This window comes from Garra rufa, unplaced genomic scaffold (genome assembly GCF_049309525.1).
Source record: "Garra rufa unplaced genomic scaffold, GarRuf1.0 hap1_unplaced_001, whole genome shotgun sequence".
Classification (NCBI taxonomy): Eukaryota; Metazoa; Chordata; class Actinopteri; order Cypriniformes; family Cyprinidae; genus Garra; species Garra rufa.
In genome coordinates, this window is record NW_027394276.1 from 7,012,979 (window position 1) to 7,029,442 (window position 16,464).

The 16,464-nt window shown below is 44.3% G+C and overlaps 1 pseudogene; it reads left to right on the forward strand.

Annotated features, from left to right (window-relative positions):
- The first annotated feature begins 3,474 nt into the window (after window positions 1–3,474).
- On the forward strand, window positions 3,475–15,792 carry LOC141302354 (uncharacterized; annotated as a pseudogene).
- The last annotated feature ends 672 nt before the right edge of the window (window positions 15,793–16,464 follow it).

The window sequence follows — 16,464 nt, forward strand, 5'->3', positions numbered from 1 at the left end:
ATAAAACCTATTTTGCAACACAGAGAAACATATCTGAAGGTGTTAGAAGTGTTTTGCATGATTTTTGAAGTTAGACCCTGAAATGTCAGAAAACAGCGTTTCAGCGCAGAACAAAGTTGGTTCAGGCAATGCAAGCTGAATCTCTGTCCCACTTTAAATTTACACTCTGTGCATGAATAAAACCTATTTTGCAACACAGAGAAACATATCTGAAGGTGTTAGAAGTGTTTTGCATGATTTTTGAAGTTAGACCCTGAAATGTCAGAAAACAGCTTTTCAGCGCAGAACAAAGTTGGTTCAGGCAATGCAAGCTGAATCTCGGTCCCACTTTAAATTTGCAGTCTGTACATGAATAAAAGCTATTTCGCAACACAGAGAAACATATCTGAAGGTGTTAGAAGTGTTTTGCATGATTTTTGAAGTTAGACCCTGAAATGTCAGAAAACAGCGTTTCAGCGCAGAACAAAGTTGGTTCAGGCAATGCAAGCTGAATCTCTGTCCCACTTTAAATTTGCAGTCTGTGCATGAATAAAAGCTATTTTGCAACACAGAGAAACATATCTGAAGGTGTTAGAAGTGTTTTGCATGATTTTTGAAGTTAGACCCTGAAATGTCAGAAAACAGCGTTTCAGCGCAGAACAAAGTTGGTTCAGGTAATGCAAGCTGAATCTCTGTCCCACTTTAAATTTGCAGTCTGTGCATGAATAAAACCTATTTTGCAACACAGAGAAACATATCTGAAGGTGTTAGAAGTGTTTTGCATGATTTTTGAAGTTAGACCCTGAAATGTCAGAAAACAGCGTTTCAGCGCAGAACAAAGTTGGTTCAGGCAATGCAAGCTGAATCTCTGTCCCACTTTAAATTTGCAGTCTGTGCATGAATAAAACCTATTTTGCAACACAGAGAAACATATGTAACCGGGGAGGGAAAAATTACCCAGTATGTAAATGTTTAATTAAAATGAACGGTTTGTATTACCAGGAATACATTTACAATATAAACCGATACCTGTTCCATAAAATCAGATTAGGACGCTGGCCCTTTAAGGTTTCAGCGAGTCAAGATCACGTCCGAGCTTTAGCCTTGCGTGAGCGTGTGTGGGAGTAACGCATTGCCGAATATACTACGTTGTTTGTGTGTTTCGGAGATAAAAGTGATATAAATGCCATAAAACGCCAAAAAGGTGGTAAATATTCACTTGTATTCACATAACATCCCACCGGGGAATAGTATACAGAGGCGATTGTTTTGTGATCTGCAACAATTGATGAGAATTGATTGCGAGCTCACGTGGAGAAGTTTATTCGTGTCTCAAGTTTGTTGATGAATCATAGAGCGTAAGTGTTGTATTCGCTTATTTCATAATCTAACATGTTATGAAAATGATATTGTGTATACAGTGGGAAAACTATTTGCTGTGTAATAGTCCAGTAATGCCTTTCCATTGATTATTAGAGGGGAGATATAACGCTGAGGAGGCACTCTGTGAAGAGCTAGATTGTATTCATTGAACCAGGGTGAGTGATTATTGTTTATTAATAAAGTGTAAATGTATATTTTGTACAGTTCATGCAAGTATGTTGAAACGTGTATTTGGGGTTGTGTTGAATTACTTATCTTTCAAATTCAAGATTAATCTGTTGTAAAGCTAATACTGTACTACTGTGTGTAATCCAGTGATAATTTGAACGATGCATGTGGCCTTATGTGTGCATTTGTATGTGTTTTATTTCCAGGTGTGTAAAGGCCACTACCGTTGTCTTTTTATTTCCCTTTTTTTGTTGTCTTTAAATGCCACACTGATTGTTTAATTTCTTGTTTTTGTACTTTTTGTACTTTGACGGCAGGGAACTAATTCCCATTTTATTTCTATGGCTGAATATTTTTGCCCTATTTTGTAACAAAACAATCCCCAAAAAAAGCCAAAGCTATCCTTAATGCTGTGTCCCAGTGGTCACAGTCGAGAATAAAAGACCCCAAGTTGAAGTGTTCGCCTGTGTTTGGCTCTTTATTGGGCAGTAGGCCATCGGCTGGCGACACCTATTTTTGGTACCAGGAGTGGGGTTCTCCTTGATAGCTTTTGGGGTTTTTGTTTGGTTTTTGGGATACAGTGGCTGATATAGACAACGGTAGTGGTGAAGAGGAGTTTCGTTAATGACAGCTGGTGCAGCGTGCCTGGAGAGACGTGGAGGAGGCGAGGTGCTTGCAGGTGTTCCGGACTAGAAAGGGGTTCACATTGTCACCGAGGGTGAAGTGGACATTGGAAGACGGACACTTCCAAACTGACGTCGTGCGCAAGCTGGTACTGTTGTGTGACTTTGTTGCTTTCAGAGCTATATAGAGACTGCATCAGGAAATGGATCAGGACCCGATGGTGCCCGAAGCTCACGCTGGATCCAGCCAACCCGTGGATGGTGCCGAGGCTGTGGATCATGACGGAGGTAACCCAGTGGCACAGCTACAGTCACAAATTTTGGAATTGGGCCAAAAACATGACCAAGTACTGTCTGCTCTCGCCAACATGAGTAATGCTGGTACCAGATCTTATGTATACATTCCAAGAGAGCGTCAGATTGTCCCATTCAGTGGTGACTGTTGTACAGATAACCAAACTGTAGATGAGTTTATTGATGAGATTGAAAGAGTCATTCGAGTTCGGGGTTTAAACAGTGTGGATCAGGTAGACTTTATCCTCTCTCATTTAAGGGGTTCAGCGTTAGATGAGATAAAGCTGTGTATGGGGGGAGAGATGAAACAGCCTGAAGAGCTCTTTTCATATTTAAGGGGAGCTTTTAGAGAAAAACGCACAACACCACAGCTGTTACATGCCTTTTATGCTCGCCGGCAATTAGATGGGGAAGATTTTCGAGATTATTCTCATTCGCTGTCTCAGCTGTTGAATGCTGCCCTCCAGCAGTCATCCAATATTGTGTCTGATCCCCGGTTAACGCTCAGAGACCAGTTCATTGAAGGGGTGCGTGACCCTACTCTTCGCAGAGAACTACGCAGGTTTGTGAGAGAGCGGCCACACAGCACATTGTTTGACGTCCGTGATGAGGCTATGATGTGGTGCTTGGAAGACAAACCTCGCAGTGCTAATGTTGCTCGAAGTAGGAACATTGTGGGTGCGGTTTCGGAGCAGGCCAACTCAAGCTGCACAGTGCCCAATGAACTGGCTGTAACCCTGCAGGAAGTGGTTAAAGTTATTACTCAACAAGGTAAAGCAATTGGGGAGCTCACTGATGCTGTGCGTGAGCTTACCATTCAGAAAACCAGTGTTCCTGGTAGGAGTACAAAGCCTAAATTTAGGCCAAGGTATACTGACGATGGTCAGCCAATCTGCCTAAGGTGTGAGGGAGTGGGACACTTAGCTCGAACCTGCACAGCATCACAGGGGTCAAAATCCCAGTCTACCTCCGCCTCAGCAACTCCAGTGTCGGGAAACGGGCTCCCTCCATTGCAGTGAGCCGGGCAATGCGAGGAAGGCCTGAAGGCTCAAATAGTGGTCCACTGACTAAAGAAAGGTTTCTTGAGCGTGCAATAGGCACATGTCCAGAGGTAATTATTTACATTGGTAGTGAGCCTGTTCATTGTTTGTTGGACACAGGAAGTAATGTAAGCACACTTACTGAGAGTTTTTTTAAGGAGCATCTTCACGGCGAGGATAGAGACATTCACTGCACAGCGAAGTGGCTCAAAATAACTGCAGCCAACAAGTTGCCTTTGCCTTATCTTGGGTATGTGGAATTAGATATCCAAGTTATGGGATTGACTATACCAGAGTGTGGTTTCCTAATAGTCAAGAATGGGGACATTCCAGAGACCGACTCGACACCACCTGGTGTAATAGGAATGAATATAGCTCAGAGATGCAGACAGCTAGTTATCTCTGAGTTTGATAACACGCTAGGAGGTCGCTTGGACTCTGTGTGGAGGGAAGCTTTCCATCGAGTACAGGAGGGGGAGCTCATGGAAAAGATTTCAGTTGCCCGAGTAAGTGGCAAACACAAAGCCTACATACCAGCATCATCTGTTGCTACTGTTTATGTCAAAGTCCACAAAAGGCCAGCAGGAAGTGATATTTGGGCATTGTTTGAGCCAGCAAATGGGCCCTTGCCTGGAGGGTTGGTCCCAGTCCCATCCTTAGTGCCACCTCATAGTAAGGTGTTTCCTGTTCAGGTGGTGAATTTTTCTTCAGAAGATGTTTGGTTACCTTCTAAGACTAGGATGGGTGTGCTTGCCAGATGTCAGTGTGTGGAAAGTAACCCCTGTGAAGTGAGGTTTCACTGCATGTCTGCTGACCAGGAAGGGGAGAGTGTTGATCAGGACAGTAGACAAGAAGCTAACAGGGACATGGGACCCTTGCTAAATGAGCTGCATATAGGAGGTACACCAGAGCAACAGGCAGAACTAACTGTGCTCCTGAAAAAATATGCTGATGTGTTTGCAGCCTCTGAAAATGATCTAGGTTACACAGACAAAGTGAAACATGAGATACCTTTGGTGGATGATACGCCAGTCTCTCAACCCTACCGACGCATACCTCCGACCCAGTTTGAAGAAGTCAGGGAGCACATTTCCAAGTTGTTGAGAAAAGGGGTCATACATGAGAGCTCCAGCTCTTATGCCTCACCAATTGTGCTAGTGCGAAAATCTGATGGGAGCCTCCGACTTTGCGTGGACTACAGGAAGTTAAATGCGAAGACCAGACGTGATGCTTTCCCCTTACCACGCATAGACGAGAGCCTAGATGCATTGGGGGGGGGCAGAGATTTTTTCGACGATAGACCTTGCAAGTGGGTATCATCAAGTTTCCGTACTTGAGAAAGACCGTCACAAGACTGCATTTATCACCCCGTTTGGGCTATACGAATATCATCGTATGCCTTTTGGGCTTTGCAACGCGCCCGCAACATTCCAGCGCCTTATGCAATCTATTATGAGTGACCTGGTGTTTCACATTGCCCTTGTGTACCTGGACGATTTGTTAGTGTACTCTGCTACTTTCTCGGATCATCTGGTAAGGTTGGAAACAGTGTTCAAAAGACTGAGGGATACTGGGCTAAAAATCAAGGTGGGAAAGTGTCATTTCCTGCAGTCGGAGGTCCGGTTTCTTGGACATCGAGTCTCGGCTCAGGGAGTAAGCACGGACCCTGACAAAGTAAGCGTGGTTAAAGAGTGGCCAATACCCAGTACCTTGAAGGAGCTCAGGACATTCCTGGGTTTCTGCAGTTATTATCGAAGGTTTGTTGAGGGTTTCTCTCAAATTGCTGGTCCGCTGCATGAAGTAGTTAATGCCTGTCTCAGAGGGAACGGTTCTATTAGAGTAGAACAGCTGTTTAAGCAGTCTTGGTCCCCCCTATGTCAGTCTGCTTTTGAGCAACTTAAAGAGAGGCTGACTAGTGCTCCAACACTTGGGTACCCAGATTTTGACCTCCCGTTTGTTGTGGAGACAGACGCTAGCAACCTTGGTTTAGGTGCCGTCTTATATCAATATCAGGGTGGGAGGAGGGTTGTAATCGCCTATGCAAGTAGAAGGTTGCGCGGGGCGGAACAAAACGATCGAAATTATAGTAGTATGAAGTTAGAGCTTTTGGCCATGAAGTGGGCGGTAACCGAAAAATTTCGGAGTTACCTCTTGGGGTCAAAGTTCACTATCATCACCGACAATAATCCCCTCTGCCACCTCACAACTGCCAAGTTAGGGGCAACTGAACAAAGATGGGCAGCTCAGCTTGCTGTTTTTGATTTCGACGTGAAGTACCGTCCCGGGCGATGTAACACAGCCGCCGATGCACTCTCTAGGAGGCCAGGATTGGAGGAGGTGGAGCCTGAAGGAGAGGACCAAGAATATGATGGATGCATTGCCCTTTGTAATTCACTCAGGACAGGGACAATTCTGGGGCCAGATCTGGTTGCAGCGGGGATTGAGTGTCGCCAAGTTTGGCAGCTGCAGGCATCCGAGCCAGTCGGAGATGACAGGGGCTGTGAGAACACCCCTACCCTGCCAGGTTACTCCAAAGTTGAACTCTGTCAGTTCCAGGAGACTGATCCAACCCTCAGCATGTTTAAGAAGTTCTGGAGCAGGAAGAAAAAGCCAACTCACCAAGAGAGGATAGAGTTGTCTAAGCCAGTGCTGTCCTTATTGAAACAGTGGAAGAAAATAAGAGAGGAAGATGGACTCTTGTATCGCGTAGCTGAAGATGTTCACATTGGAGAGTGCCATCAGGTGCTGTTACCTGCATGCCTCACTGAACAGGTTCTAAAAAGTGTACATGATCAATTAGGGCACCAGGGCATAGAACGAACTCTTAGCTTGTTAAAACAGAGGTGTTTCTGGGGGGGTATGTATAAGGATGTTGAAAACTGGGTGAAAAATTGTCAGAGGTGCGTGTTGGCGAAGGTGCCTCAGCCGAAGATCCAAGCACCCTGGACACCGTTCTTAGCTTCACGACCGCTGGAGGTTATTGCAGTGGATTTTACTACCTTGGAGCCAGCTGCGGATGGGCGGGAGAATGTCCTGGTGGTTACGGACGTCTTTACCAAATTTAGTCAGGCATTTGCAAACCGTGACCAAAAGGCGGAGACAACAGCGAAGATTCTGCTAAAAGAATGGTTTTTGAAATATGGAGTGCCTCAACGCCTGCATTCCGACCAGGGTAGAAATTTCGAAAGTGCCATCATTGCTGAGCTTTGCAGGTTCTACGGAGTAAAGAAAACACGCACCACGCCGCATCACCCACAAGGAAACCCCCAGTGCGAGAGGTTCAATAGAACCCTCCACGACCTCTTACGAACACTCACACCAGAGAAAAAACGGAGGTGGCCGGAGCACCTAGCAGAGCTTGTCTATGCTTACAATGTCACACCACATTCCTCCACGGGCTATTCACCATACCATTTGCTGTTTGGCCTCCAACCCCATCTTCCAATCGATGCCTTGCTGGGTCAAGAACCCAATGCTGACCAGGGACAAGACTGGCTGAACGCACATAAGGAAAGACTCCATGAGGCACATTTGCGGGCAAAAGAGTATGCTGAGAAAAAGGCAGCTGACAGAGTAGCACAGCAAGAAGAGAAGGTGTATTGTCCAGCAGTGGAGGTGGGACAGAATGTGTATCTCCGCTATCGACCCCCAGGGAGGAACAAAATCCAAGATGCATGGTCGTCCACCATGTATAAGGTGGTAGAGGTTCAGGGATCGACGTACGCTGTGCAGCCGATAGAAGGAGGACCGATAAAAAGGGTGCACAGATCTAACCTTAGGCCTTGTGTGAATAAGGGTCCAGTTCCAGCACCAAGGATTCGAAAACCGTCTGTTAGGGAAAAACCTACCTCTGTGTTGGAAAAGGAAGTGCCACCACTGGATGTAGAGTGTGTGTTGGTGGAAGAGGTCCAATCTCCAAAAGAAGCACCACTCCTTAATGCGGCCCTGGAAAGACGAGAATCACCTGTTGTTGAATCTGGAAATATTACTGGAGATCAGAAGGAAGAAAGGGATGAGGCTGTTTCTCCAGGATATGAAAGTGGAGAGGTTTCTGATGAGGCTCTGGAAGAAGAGTCAGAGTTTGTCCGGTCAGAGTCAGAAGGTATTGATTTACCTGTAGAAGTGCCTGTGTTGAAGCCTGTACCTGTACCTAGAAGGAAAACAGGAAGTAGTACCCAGTTAAATGCACCATGTCCTGAACCCCGAAGGACACAGAGATCAACGGCTAGGGTGCATACAAATCCTAATCGGTTACCTAAATCCGCATGTAATTCATTGACCTTGAGCCCTGATGTGCTTTCCCAGGTATTAGCAGGAATTGTTCTGTATACTTCAGGAAAACTTCAGGGGGGGCGTGAAGAGTAAGCTGTATTTGTAGTCACCGAGGACGTTGACTATCAGCAGGGGAGAGTGTAACCGGGGAGGGAAAAATTACCCAGTATGTAAATGTTTAATTAAAATGAACGGTATGTATTACCAGGAATACATTTACAATATAAACCGATACCTGTTCCATAAAATCAGATTAGGACGCTGGCCCTTTAAGGTTTCAGCGAGTCAAGATCACGTCCGAGCTTTAGCCTTGCGTGAGCGTGTGTGGGAGTAACGCATTGCCGAATATACTACGTTGTTTGTGTGTTTCGGAGATAAAAGTGATATAAATGCCATAAAACGCCAAAAAGGTGGTAAATATTCACTTGTATTCACATAACATCCCACCGGGGAATAGTATACAGAGGCGATTGTTTTGTGATCTGCAACAATTGATGAGAATTGATTGCGAGCTCACGTGGAGAAGTTTATTCGTGTCTCAAGTTTGTTGATGAATCATAGAGCGTAAGTGTTGTATTCGCTTATTTCATAATCTAACATGTTATGAAAATGATATTGTGTATACAGTGGGAAAACTATTTGCTGTGTAATAGTCCAGTAATGCCTTTCCATTGATTATTAGAGGGGAGATATAACGCTGAGGAGGCACTCTGTGAAGAGCTAGATTGTATTCATTGAACCAGGGTGAGTGATTATTGTTTATTAATAAAGTGTAAATGTATATTTTGTACAGTTCATGCAAGTATGTTGAAACGTGTATTTGGGGTTGTGTTGAATTACTTATCTTTCAAATTCAAGATTAATCTGTTGTAAAGCTAATACTGTACTACTGTGTGTAATCCAGTGATAATTTGAACGATGCATGTGGCCTTATGTGTGCATTTGTATGTGTTTTATTTCCAGGTGTGTAAAGGCCACTACCGTTGTCTTTTTATTTCCCTTTTTTTTGTTGTCTTTAAATGCCACACTGATTGTTTAATTTCTTGTTTTTGTACTTTTTGTACTTTGACGGCAGGGAACTAATTCCCATTTTATTTCTATGGCTGAATATTTTTGCCCTATTTTGTAACAAAACAATCCCCAAAAAAAGCCAAAGCTATCCTTAATGCTGTGTCCCAGTGGTCACAGTCGAGAATAAAAGACCCCAAGTTGAAGTGTTCGCCTGTGTTTGGCTCTTTATTGGGCAGTAGGCCATCGGCTGGCGACACATATCTGAAGGTGTTAGAAGTGTTTTGCATGATTTTTGAAGTTAGACCCTGAAATGTCAGAAAACAAAGTTGGTTCAGGCAATGCAAGCTGAATCTCGGTCCCAATTTAAATTTGCAGTCTGTGCATGAATAAAACCTATTTTGCAACACAGAGAAACATAGCTGAAGGTGTTAGAAGTGTTTTGCATGATTTTTGAAGTTAGACCCTGAAATGTCAGAAAACAGCGTTTCAGCGCAGAACAAAGTTGGTTCAGGCAATGCAAGCTGAATCTCTGTCCCACTTTAAATTTACACTCTGTGCATGAATAAAACCTATTTTGCAACACAGAGAAACATATCTGAAGGTGTTAGAAGTATTTTGCATAATTTTTGAAGTTAGACCCTGAAATGTCAGAAAACAGCTTTTCAGCGCAGAACAAAGTTGGTTCAGGCAATGCAAGCTGAATCTCGGTCCCACTTTAAATTTGCAGTCTGTACATGAATAAAAGCTATTTCGCAACACAGAGAAACATATCTGAAGGTGTTAGAAGTGTTTTGCATGATTTTTGAAGTTAGACCCTGAAATGTCAGAAAACAGCGTTTCAGCGCAGAACAAAGTTGGTTCAGGCAATGCAAGCTGAATCTCTGTCCCACTTTAAATTTGCAGTCTGTGCATGAATAAAAGCTATTTTGCAACACAGAGAAACATATCTGAAGGTGTTAGAAGTGTTTTGCATGATTTTTGAAGTTAGACCCTGAAATGTCAGAAAACAGCGTTTCAGCGCAGAACAAAGTTGGTTCAGGCAATGCAAGCTGAATCTCTGTCCCACTTTAAATTTGCAGTCTGTGCATGAATAAAACCTATTTTGCAACACAGAGAAACATATCTGAAGGTGTTAGAAGTGTTTTGCATGATTTTTGAAGTTAGACCCTGAAATGTCAGAAAACAAAGTTGGTTCAGGCAATGCAAGCTGAATCTCTTTCCCACTTTAAATTTGCAGTCTGTGCATGAATAAAACCTATTTTGCAACACAGAGAAACATATCTGAAGGTGTTAGAAGTGTTTTGCATGATTTTTGAAGTTAGACCCTGAAATGTCAGAAAACAGCGTTTCAGCGCAGAACAAAGTTGGTTCAGGCAATGCAAGCTGAATCTCGGTCCCAATTTAAATTTGCAGTCTGTGCATGAATAAAACCTATTTTGCAACACAGAGAAACATATCTGAAGGTGTTAGAAGTGTTTTGCATGATTTTTGAAGTTAGACCCTGAAATGTCAGAAAACAGCGTTTCAGCGCAGAACAAAGTTGGTTCAGGCAATGCAAGCTGAATCTCTGTCCCACTTTAAATTTACACTCTGTGCATGAATAAAACCTATTTTGCAACACAGAGAAACATATCTGAAGGTGTTAGAAGTGTTTTGCATGATTTTTGAAGTTAGACCCTGAAATGTCAGAAAACAGCTTTTCAGCGCAGAACAAAGTTGGTTCAGGCAATGCAAGCTGAATCTCGGTCCCACTTTAAATTTGCAGTCTGTACATGAATAAAAGCTATTTCGCAACACAGAGAAACATATCTGAAGGTGTTAGAAGTGTTTTGCATGATTTTTGAAGTTAGACCCTGAAATGTCAGAAAACAGCGTTTCAGCGCAGAAAAAAGTTGGTTCAGGCAATGCAAGCTGAATCTCTGTCCCACTTTAAATTTACACTCTGTGCATGAATAAAACCTATTTTGCAACACAGAGAAACATATCTGAAGGTGTTAGAAGTGTTTTGCATGATTTTTGAAGTTAGACCCTGAAATGTCAGAAAACAGCGTTTCAGCGCAGAACAAAGTTGGTTCAGGCAATGCAAGCTGAATCTCTGTCCCACTTTAAATTTACACTCTGTGCATGAATAAAACCTATTTTGCAACACAGAGAAACATATCTGAAGGTGTTAGAAGTGTTTTGCATGATTTTTGAAGTTAGACCCTGAAATGTCAGAAAACAGCTTTTCAGCGCAGAACAAAGTTGGTTCAGGCAATGCAAGCTGAATCTCGGTCCCACTTTAAATTTGCAGTCTGTACATGAATAAAAGCTATTTCGCAACACAGAGAAACATATCTGAAGGTGTTAGAAGTGTTTTGCATGATTTTTGAAGTTAGACCCTGAAATGTCAGAAAACAGCGTTTCAGCGCAGAACAAAGTTGGTTCAGGCAATGCAAGCTGAATCTCTGTCCCACTTTAAATTTGCAGTCTGTGCATGAATAAAAGCTATTTTGCAACACAGAGAAACATATCTGAAGGTGTTAGAAGTGTTTTGCATGATTTTTGAAGTTAGACCCTGAAATGTCAGAAAACAGCGTTTCAGCGCAGAACAAAGTTGGTTCAGGTAATGCAAGCTGAATCTCTGTCCCACTTTAAATTTGCAGTCTGTGCATGAATAAAACCTATTTTGCAACACAGAGAAACATATCTGAAGGTGTTAGAAGTGTTTTGCATGATTTTTGAAGTTAGACCCTGAAATGTCAGAAAACAGCGTTTCAGCGCAGAACAAAGTTGGTTCAGGCAATGCAAGCTGAATCTCTGTCCCACTTTAAATTTGCAGTCTGTGCATGAATAAAACCTATTTTGCAACACAGAGAAACAAGCGAAGTGGCTCAAAATAACTGCAGCCAACAAGTTGCCTTTGCCTTATCTTGGGTATGTGGAATTAGATATCCAAGTTATGGGATTGACTATACCAGAGTGTGGTTTCCTAATAGTCAAGAATGGGGACATTCCAGAGACCGACTCGACACCACCTGGTGTAATAGGAATGAATATAGCTCAGAGATGCAGACAGCTAGTTATCTCTGAGTTTGATAACACGCTAGGAGGTCGCTTGGACTCTGTGTGGAGGGAAGCTTTCCATCGAGTACAGGAGGGGGAGCTCATGGAAAAGATTTCAGTTGCCCGAGTAAGTGGCAAACACAAAGCCTACATACCAGCATCATCTGTTGCTACTGTTTATGTCAAAGTCCACAAAAGGCCAGCAGGAAGTGATATTTGGGCATTGTTTGAGCCAGCAAATGGGCCCTTGCCTGGAGGGTTGGTCCCAGTCCCATCCTTAGTGCCACCTCATAGTAAGGTGTTTCCTGTTCAGGTGGTGAATTTTTCTTCAGAAGATGTTTGGTTACCTTCTAAGACTAGGATGGGTGTGCTTGCCAGATGTCAGTGTGTGGAAAGTAACCCCTGTGAAGTGAGGTTTCACTGCATGTCTGCTGACCAGGAAGGGGAGAGTGTTGATCAGGACAGTAGACAAGAAGCTAACAGGGACATGGGACCCTTGCTAAATGAGCTGCATATAGGAGGTACACCAGAGCAACAGGCAGAACTAACTGTGCTCCTGAAAAAATATGCTGATGTGTTTGCAGCCTCTGAAAATGATCTAGGTTACACAGACAAAGTGAAACATGAGATACCTTTGGTGGATGATACGCCAGTCTCTCAAGCATACCTCCGACCCAGTTTGAAGAAGTCAGGGAGCACATTTCCAAGTTGTTGAGAAAAGGGGTCATACATGAGAGCTCCAGCTCTTATGCCTCACCAATTGTGCTAGTGCGAAAATCTGATGGGAGCCTCCGACTTTGCGTGGACTACAGGAAGTTAAATGCGAAGACCAGACGTGATGCTTTCCCCTTACCACGCATAGACGAGAGCCTAGATGCATTGGGGGGGGGGCAGAGATTTTTTCGACGATAGACCTTGCAAGTGGGTATCATCAAGTTTCCGTACTTGAGAAAGACCGTCACAAGACTGCATTTATCACCCCGTTTGGGCTATACGAATATCATCGTATGCCTTTTGGGCTTTGCAACGCGCCCGCAACATTCCAGCGCCTTATGCAATCTATTATGAGTGACCTGGTGTTTCACATTGCCCTTGTGTACCTGGACGATTTGTTAGTGTACTCTGCTACTTTCTCGGATCATCTGGTAAGGTTGGAAACAGTGTTCAAAAGACTGAGGGATACTGGGCTAAAAATCAAGGTGGGAAAGTGTCATTTCCTGCAGTCGGAGGTCCGGTTTCTTGGACATCGAGTCTCGGCTCAGGGAGTAAGCACGGACCCTGACAAAGTAAGCGTGGTTAAAGAGTGGCCAATACCCAGTACCTTGAAGGAGCTCAGGTCATTCCTGGGTTTCTGCAGTTATTATCGAAGGTTTGTTGAGGGTTTCTCTCAAATTGCTGGTCCGCTGCATGAAGTAGTTAATGCCTGTCTCAGAGGGAACGGTTCTATTAGAGTAGAACAGCTGTTTAAGCAGTCTTGGTCCCCCCTATGTCAGTCTGCTTTTGAGCAACTTAAAGAGAGGCTGACTAGTGCTCCAACACTTGGGTACCCAGATTTTGACCTCCCGTTTGTTGTGGAGACAGACGCTAGCAACCTTGGTTTAGGTGCCGTCTTATATCAATATCAGGGTGGGAGGAGGGTTGTAATCGCCTATGCAAGTAGAAGGTTGCGCGGGGCGGAACAAAACGATCGAAATTATAGTAGTATGAAGTTAGAGCTTTTGGCCATGAAGTGGGCGGTAACCGAAAAATTTCGGAGTTACCTCTTGGGGTCAAAGTTCACTATCATCACCGACAATAATCCCCTCTGCCACCTCACAACTGCCAAGTTAGGGGCAACTGAACAAAGATGGGCAGCTCAGCTTGCTGTTTTTGATTTCGACGTGAAGTACCGTCCCGGGCGATGTAACACAGCCGCCGATGCACTCTCTAGGAGGCCAGGATTGGAGGAGGTGGAGCCTGAAGGAGAGGACCAAGAATATGATGGATGCATTGCCCTTTGTAATTCACTCAGGACAGGGACAATTCTGGGGCCAGATCTGGTTGCAGCGGGGATTGAGTGTCGCCAAGTTTGGCAGCTGCAGGCATCCGAGCCAGTCGGAGATGACAGGGGCTGTGAGAACACCCCTACCCTGCCAGGTTACTCCAAAGTTGAACTCTGTCAGTTCCAGGAGACTGATCCAACCCTCAGCATGTTTAAGAAGTTCTGGAGCAGGAAGAAAAAGCCAACTCACCAAGAGAGGATAGAGTTGTCTAAGCCAGTGCTGTCCTTATTGAAACAGTGGAAGAAAATAAGAGAGGAAGATGGACTCTTGTATCGCGTAGCTGAAGATGTTCACATTGGAGAGTGCCATCAGGTGCTGTTACCTGCATGCCTCACTGAACAGGTTCTAAAAAGTGTACATGATCAATTAGGGCACCAGGGCATAGAACGAACTCTTAGCTTGTTAAAACAGAGGTGTTTCTGGGGGGGTATGTATAAGGATGTTGAAAACTGGGTGAAAAATTGTCAGAGGTGCGTGTTGGCGAAGGTGCCTCAGCCGAAGATCCAAGCACCCTGGACACCGTTCTTAGCTTCACGACCGCTGGAGGTTATTGCAGTGGATTTTACTACCTTGGAGCCAGCTGCGGATGGGCGGGAGAATGTCCTGGTGGTTACGGACGTCTTTACCAAATTTAGTCAGGCATTTGCAAACCGTGACCAAAAGGCGGAGACAACAGCGAAGATTCTGCTAAAAGAATGGTTTTTGAAATATGGAGTGCCTCAACGCCTGCATTCCGACCAGGGTAGAAATTTCGAAAGTGCCATCATTGCTGAGCTTTGCAGGTTCTACGGAGTAAAGAAAACACGCACCACGCCGCATCACCCACAAGGAAACCCCCAGTGCGAGAGGTTCAATAGAACCCTCCACGACCTCTTACGAACACTCACACCAGAGAAAAAACGGAGGTGGCCGGAGCACCTAGCAGAGCTTGTCTATGCTTACAATGTCACACCACATTCCTCCACGGGCTATTCACCATACCATTTGCTGTTTGGCCTCCAACCCCATCTTCCAATCGATGCCTTGCTGGGTCAAGAACCCAATGCTGACCAGGGACAAGACTGGCTGAACGCACATAAGGAAAGACTCCATGAGGCACATTTGCGGGCAAAAGAGTATGCTGAGAAAAAGGCAGCTGACAGAGTAGCACAGCAAGAAGAGAAGGTGTATTATCCAGCAGTGGAGGTGGGACAGAATGTGTATCTCCGCTATCGACCCCCAGGGAGGAACAAAATCCAAGATGCATGGTCGTCCACCATGTATAAGGTGGTAGAGGTTCAGGGATCGACGTACGCTGTGCAGCCGATAGAAGGAGGACCGATAAAAAGGGTGCACAGATCTAACCTTAGGCCTTGTGTGAATAAGGGTCCAGTTCCAGCACCAAGGATTCGAAAACCGTCTGTTAGGGAAAAACCTACCTCTGTGTTGGAAAAGGAAGTGCCACCACTGGATGTAGAGTGTGTGTTGGTGGAAGAGGTCCAATCTCCAAAAGAAGCACCACTCCTTAATGCGGCCCTGGAAAGACGAGAATCACCTGTTGTTGAATCTGGAAATATTACTGGAGATCAGAAGGAAGAAAGGGATGAGGCTGTTTCTCCAGGATATGAAAGTGGAGAGGTTTCTGATGAGGCTCTGGAAGAAGAGTCAGAGTTTGTCCGGTCAGAGTCAGAAGGTATTGATTTACCTGTAGAAGTGCCTGTGTTGAAGCCTGTACCTGTACCTAGAAGGAAAACAGGAAGTAGTACCCAGTTAAATGCACCATGTCCTGAACCCCGAAGGACACAGAGATCAACGGCTAGGGTGCATACAAATCCTAATCGGTTACCTAAATCCGCATGTAATTCATTGACCTTGAGCCCTGATGTGCTTTCCCAGGTATTAGCAGGAATTGTTCTGTATACTTCAGGAAAACTTCAGGGGGGGCGTGAAGAGTAAGCTGTATTTGTAGTCACCGAGGACGTTGACTATCAGCAGGGGAGAGTGTAACCGGGGAGGGAAAAATTACCCAGTATGTAAATGTTTAATTAAAATGAACGGTTTGTATTACCAGGAATACATTTACAATATAAACCGATACCTGTTCCATAAAATCAGATTAGGACGCTGGCCCTTTAAGGTTTCAGCGAGTCAAGATCACGTCCGAGCTTTAGCCTTGCGTGAGCGTGTGTGGGAGTAACGCATTGCCGAATATACTACGTTGTTTGTGTGTTTCGGAGATAAAAGTGATATAAATGCCATAAAACGCCAAAAAGGTGGTAAATATTCACTTGTATTCACATAACATCACACCGGGGAATAGTATACAGAGGCGATTGTTTTGTGATCTGCAACAATTGATGAGAATTGATTGCGAGCTCACGTGGAGAAGTTTATTCGTGTCTCAAGTTTGTTGATGAATCATAGAGCGTAAGTGTTGTATTCGCTTATTTCATAATCTAACATGTTATGAAAATGATATTGTGTATACAGTGGGAAAACTATTTGCTGTGTAATAGTCCAGTAATGCCTTTCCATTGATTATTAGAGGGGAGATATAACGCTGAGGAGGCACTCTGTGAAGAGCTAGATTGTATTCATTGAACCAGGGTGAGTGATTATTGTTTATTA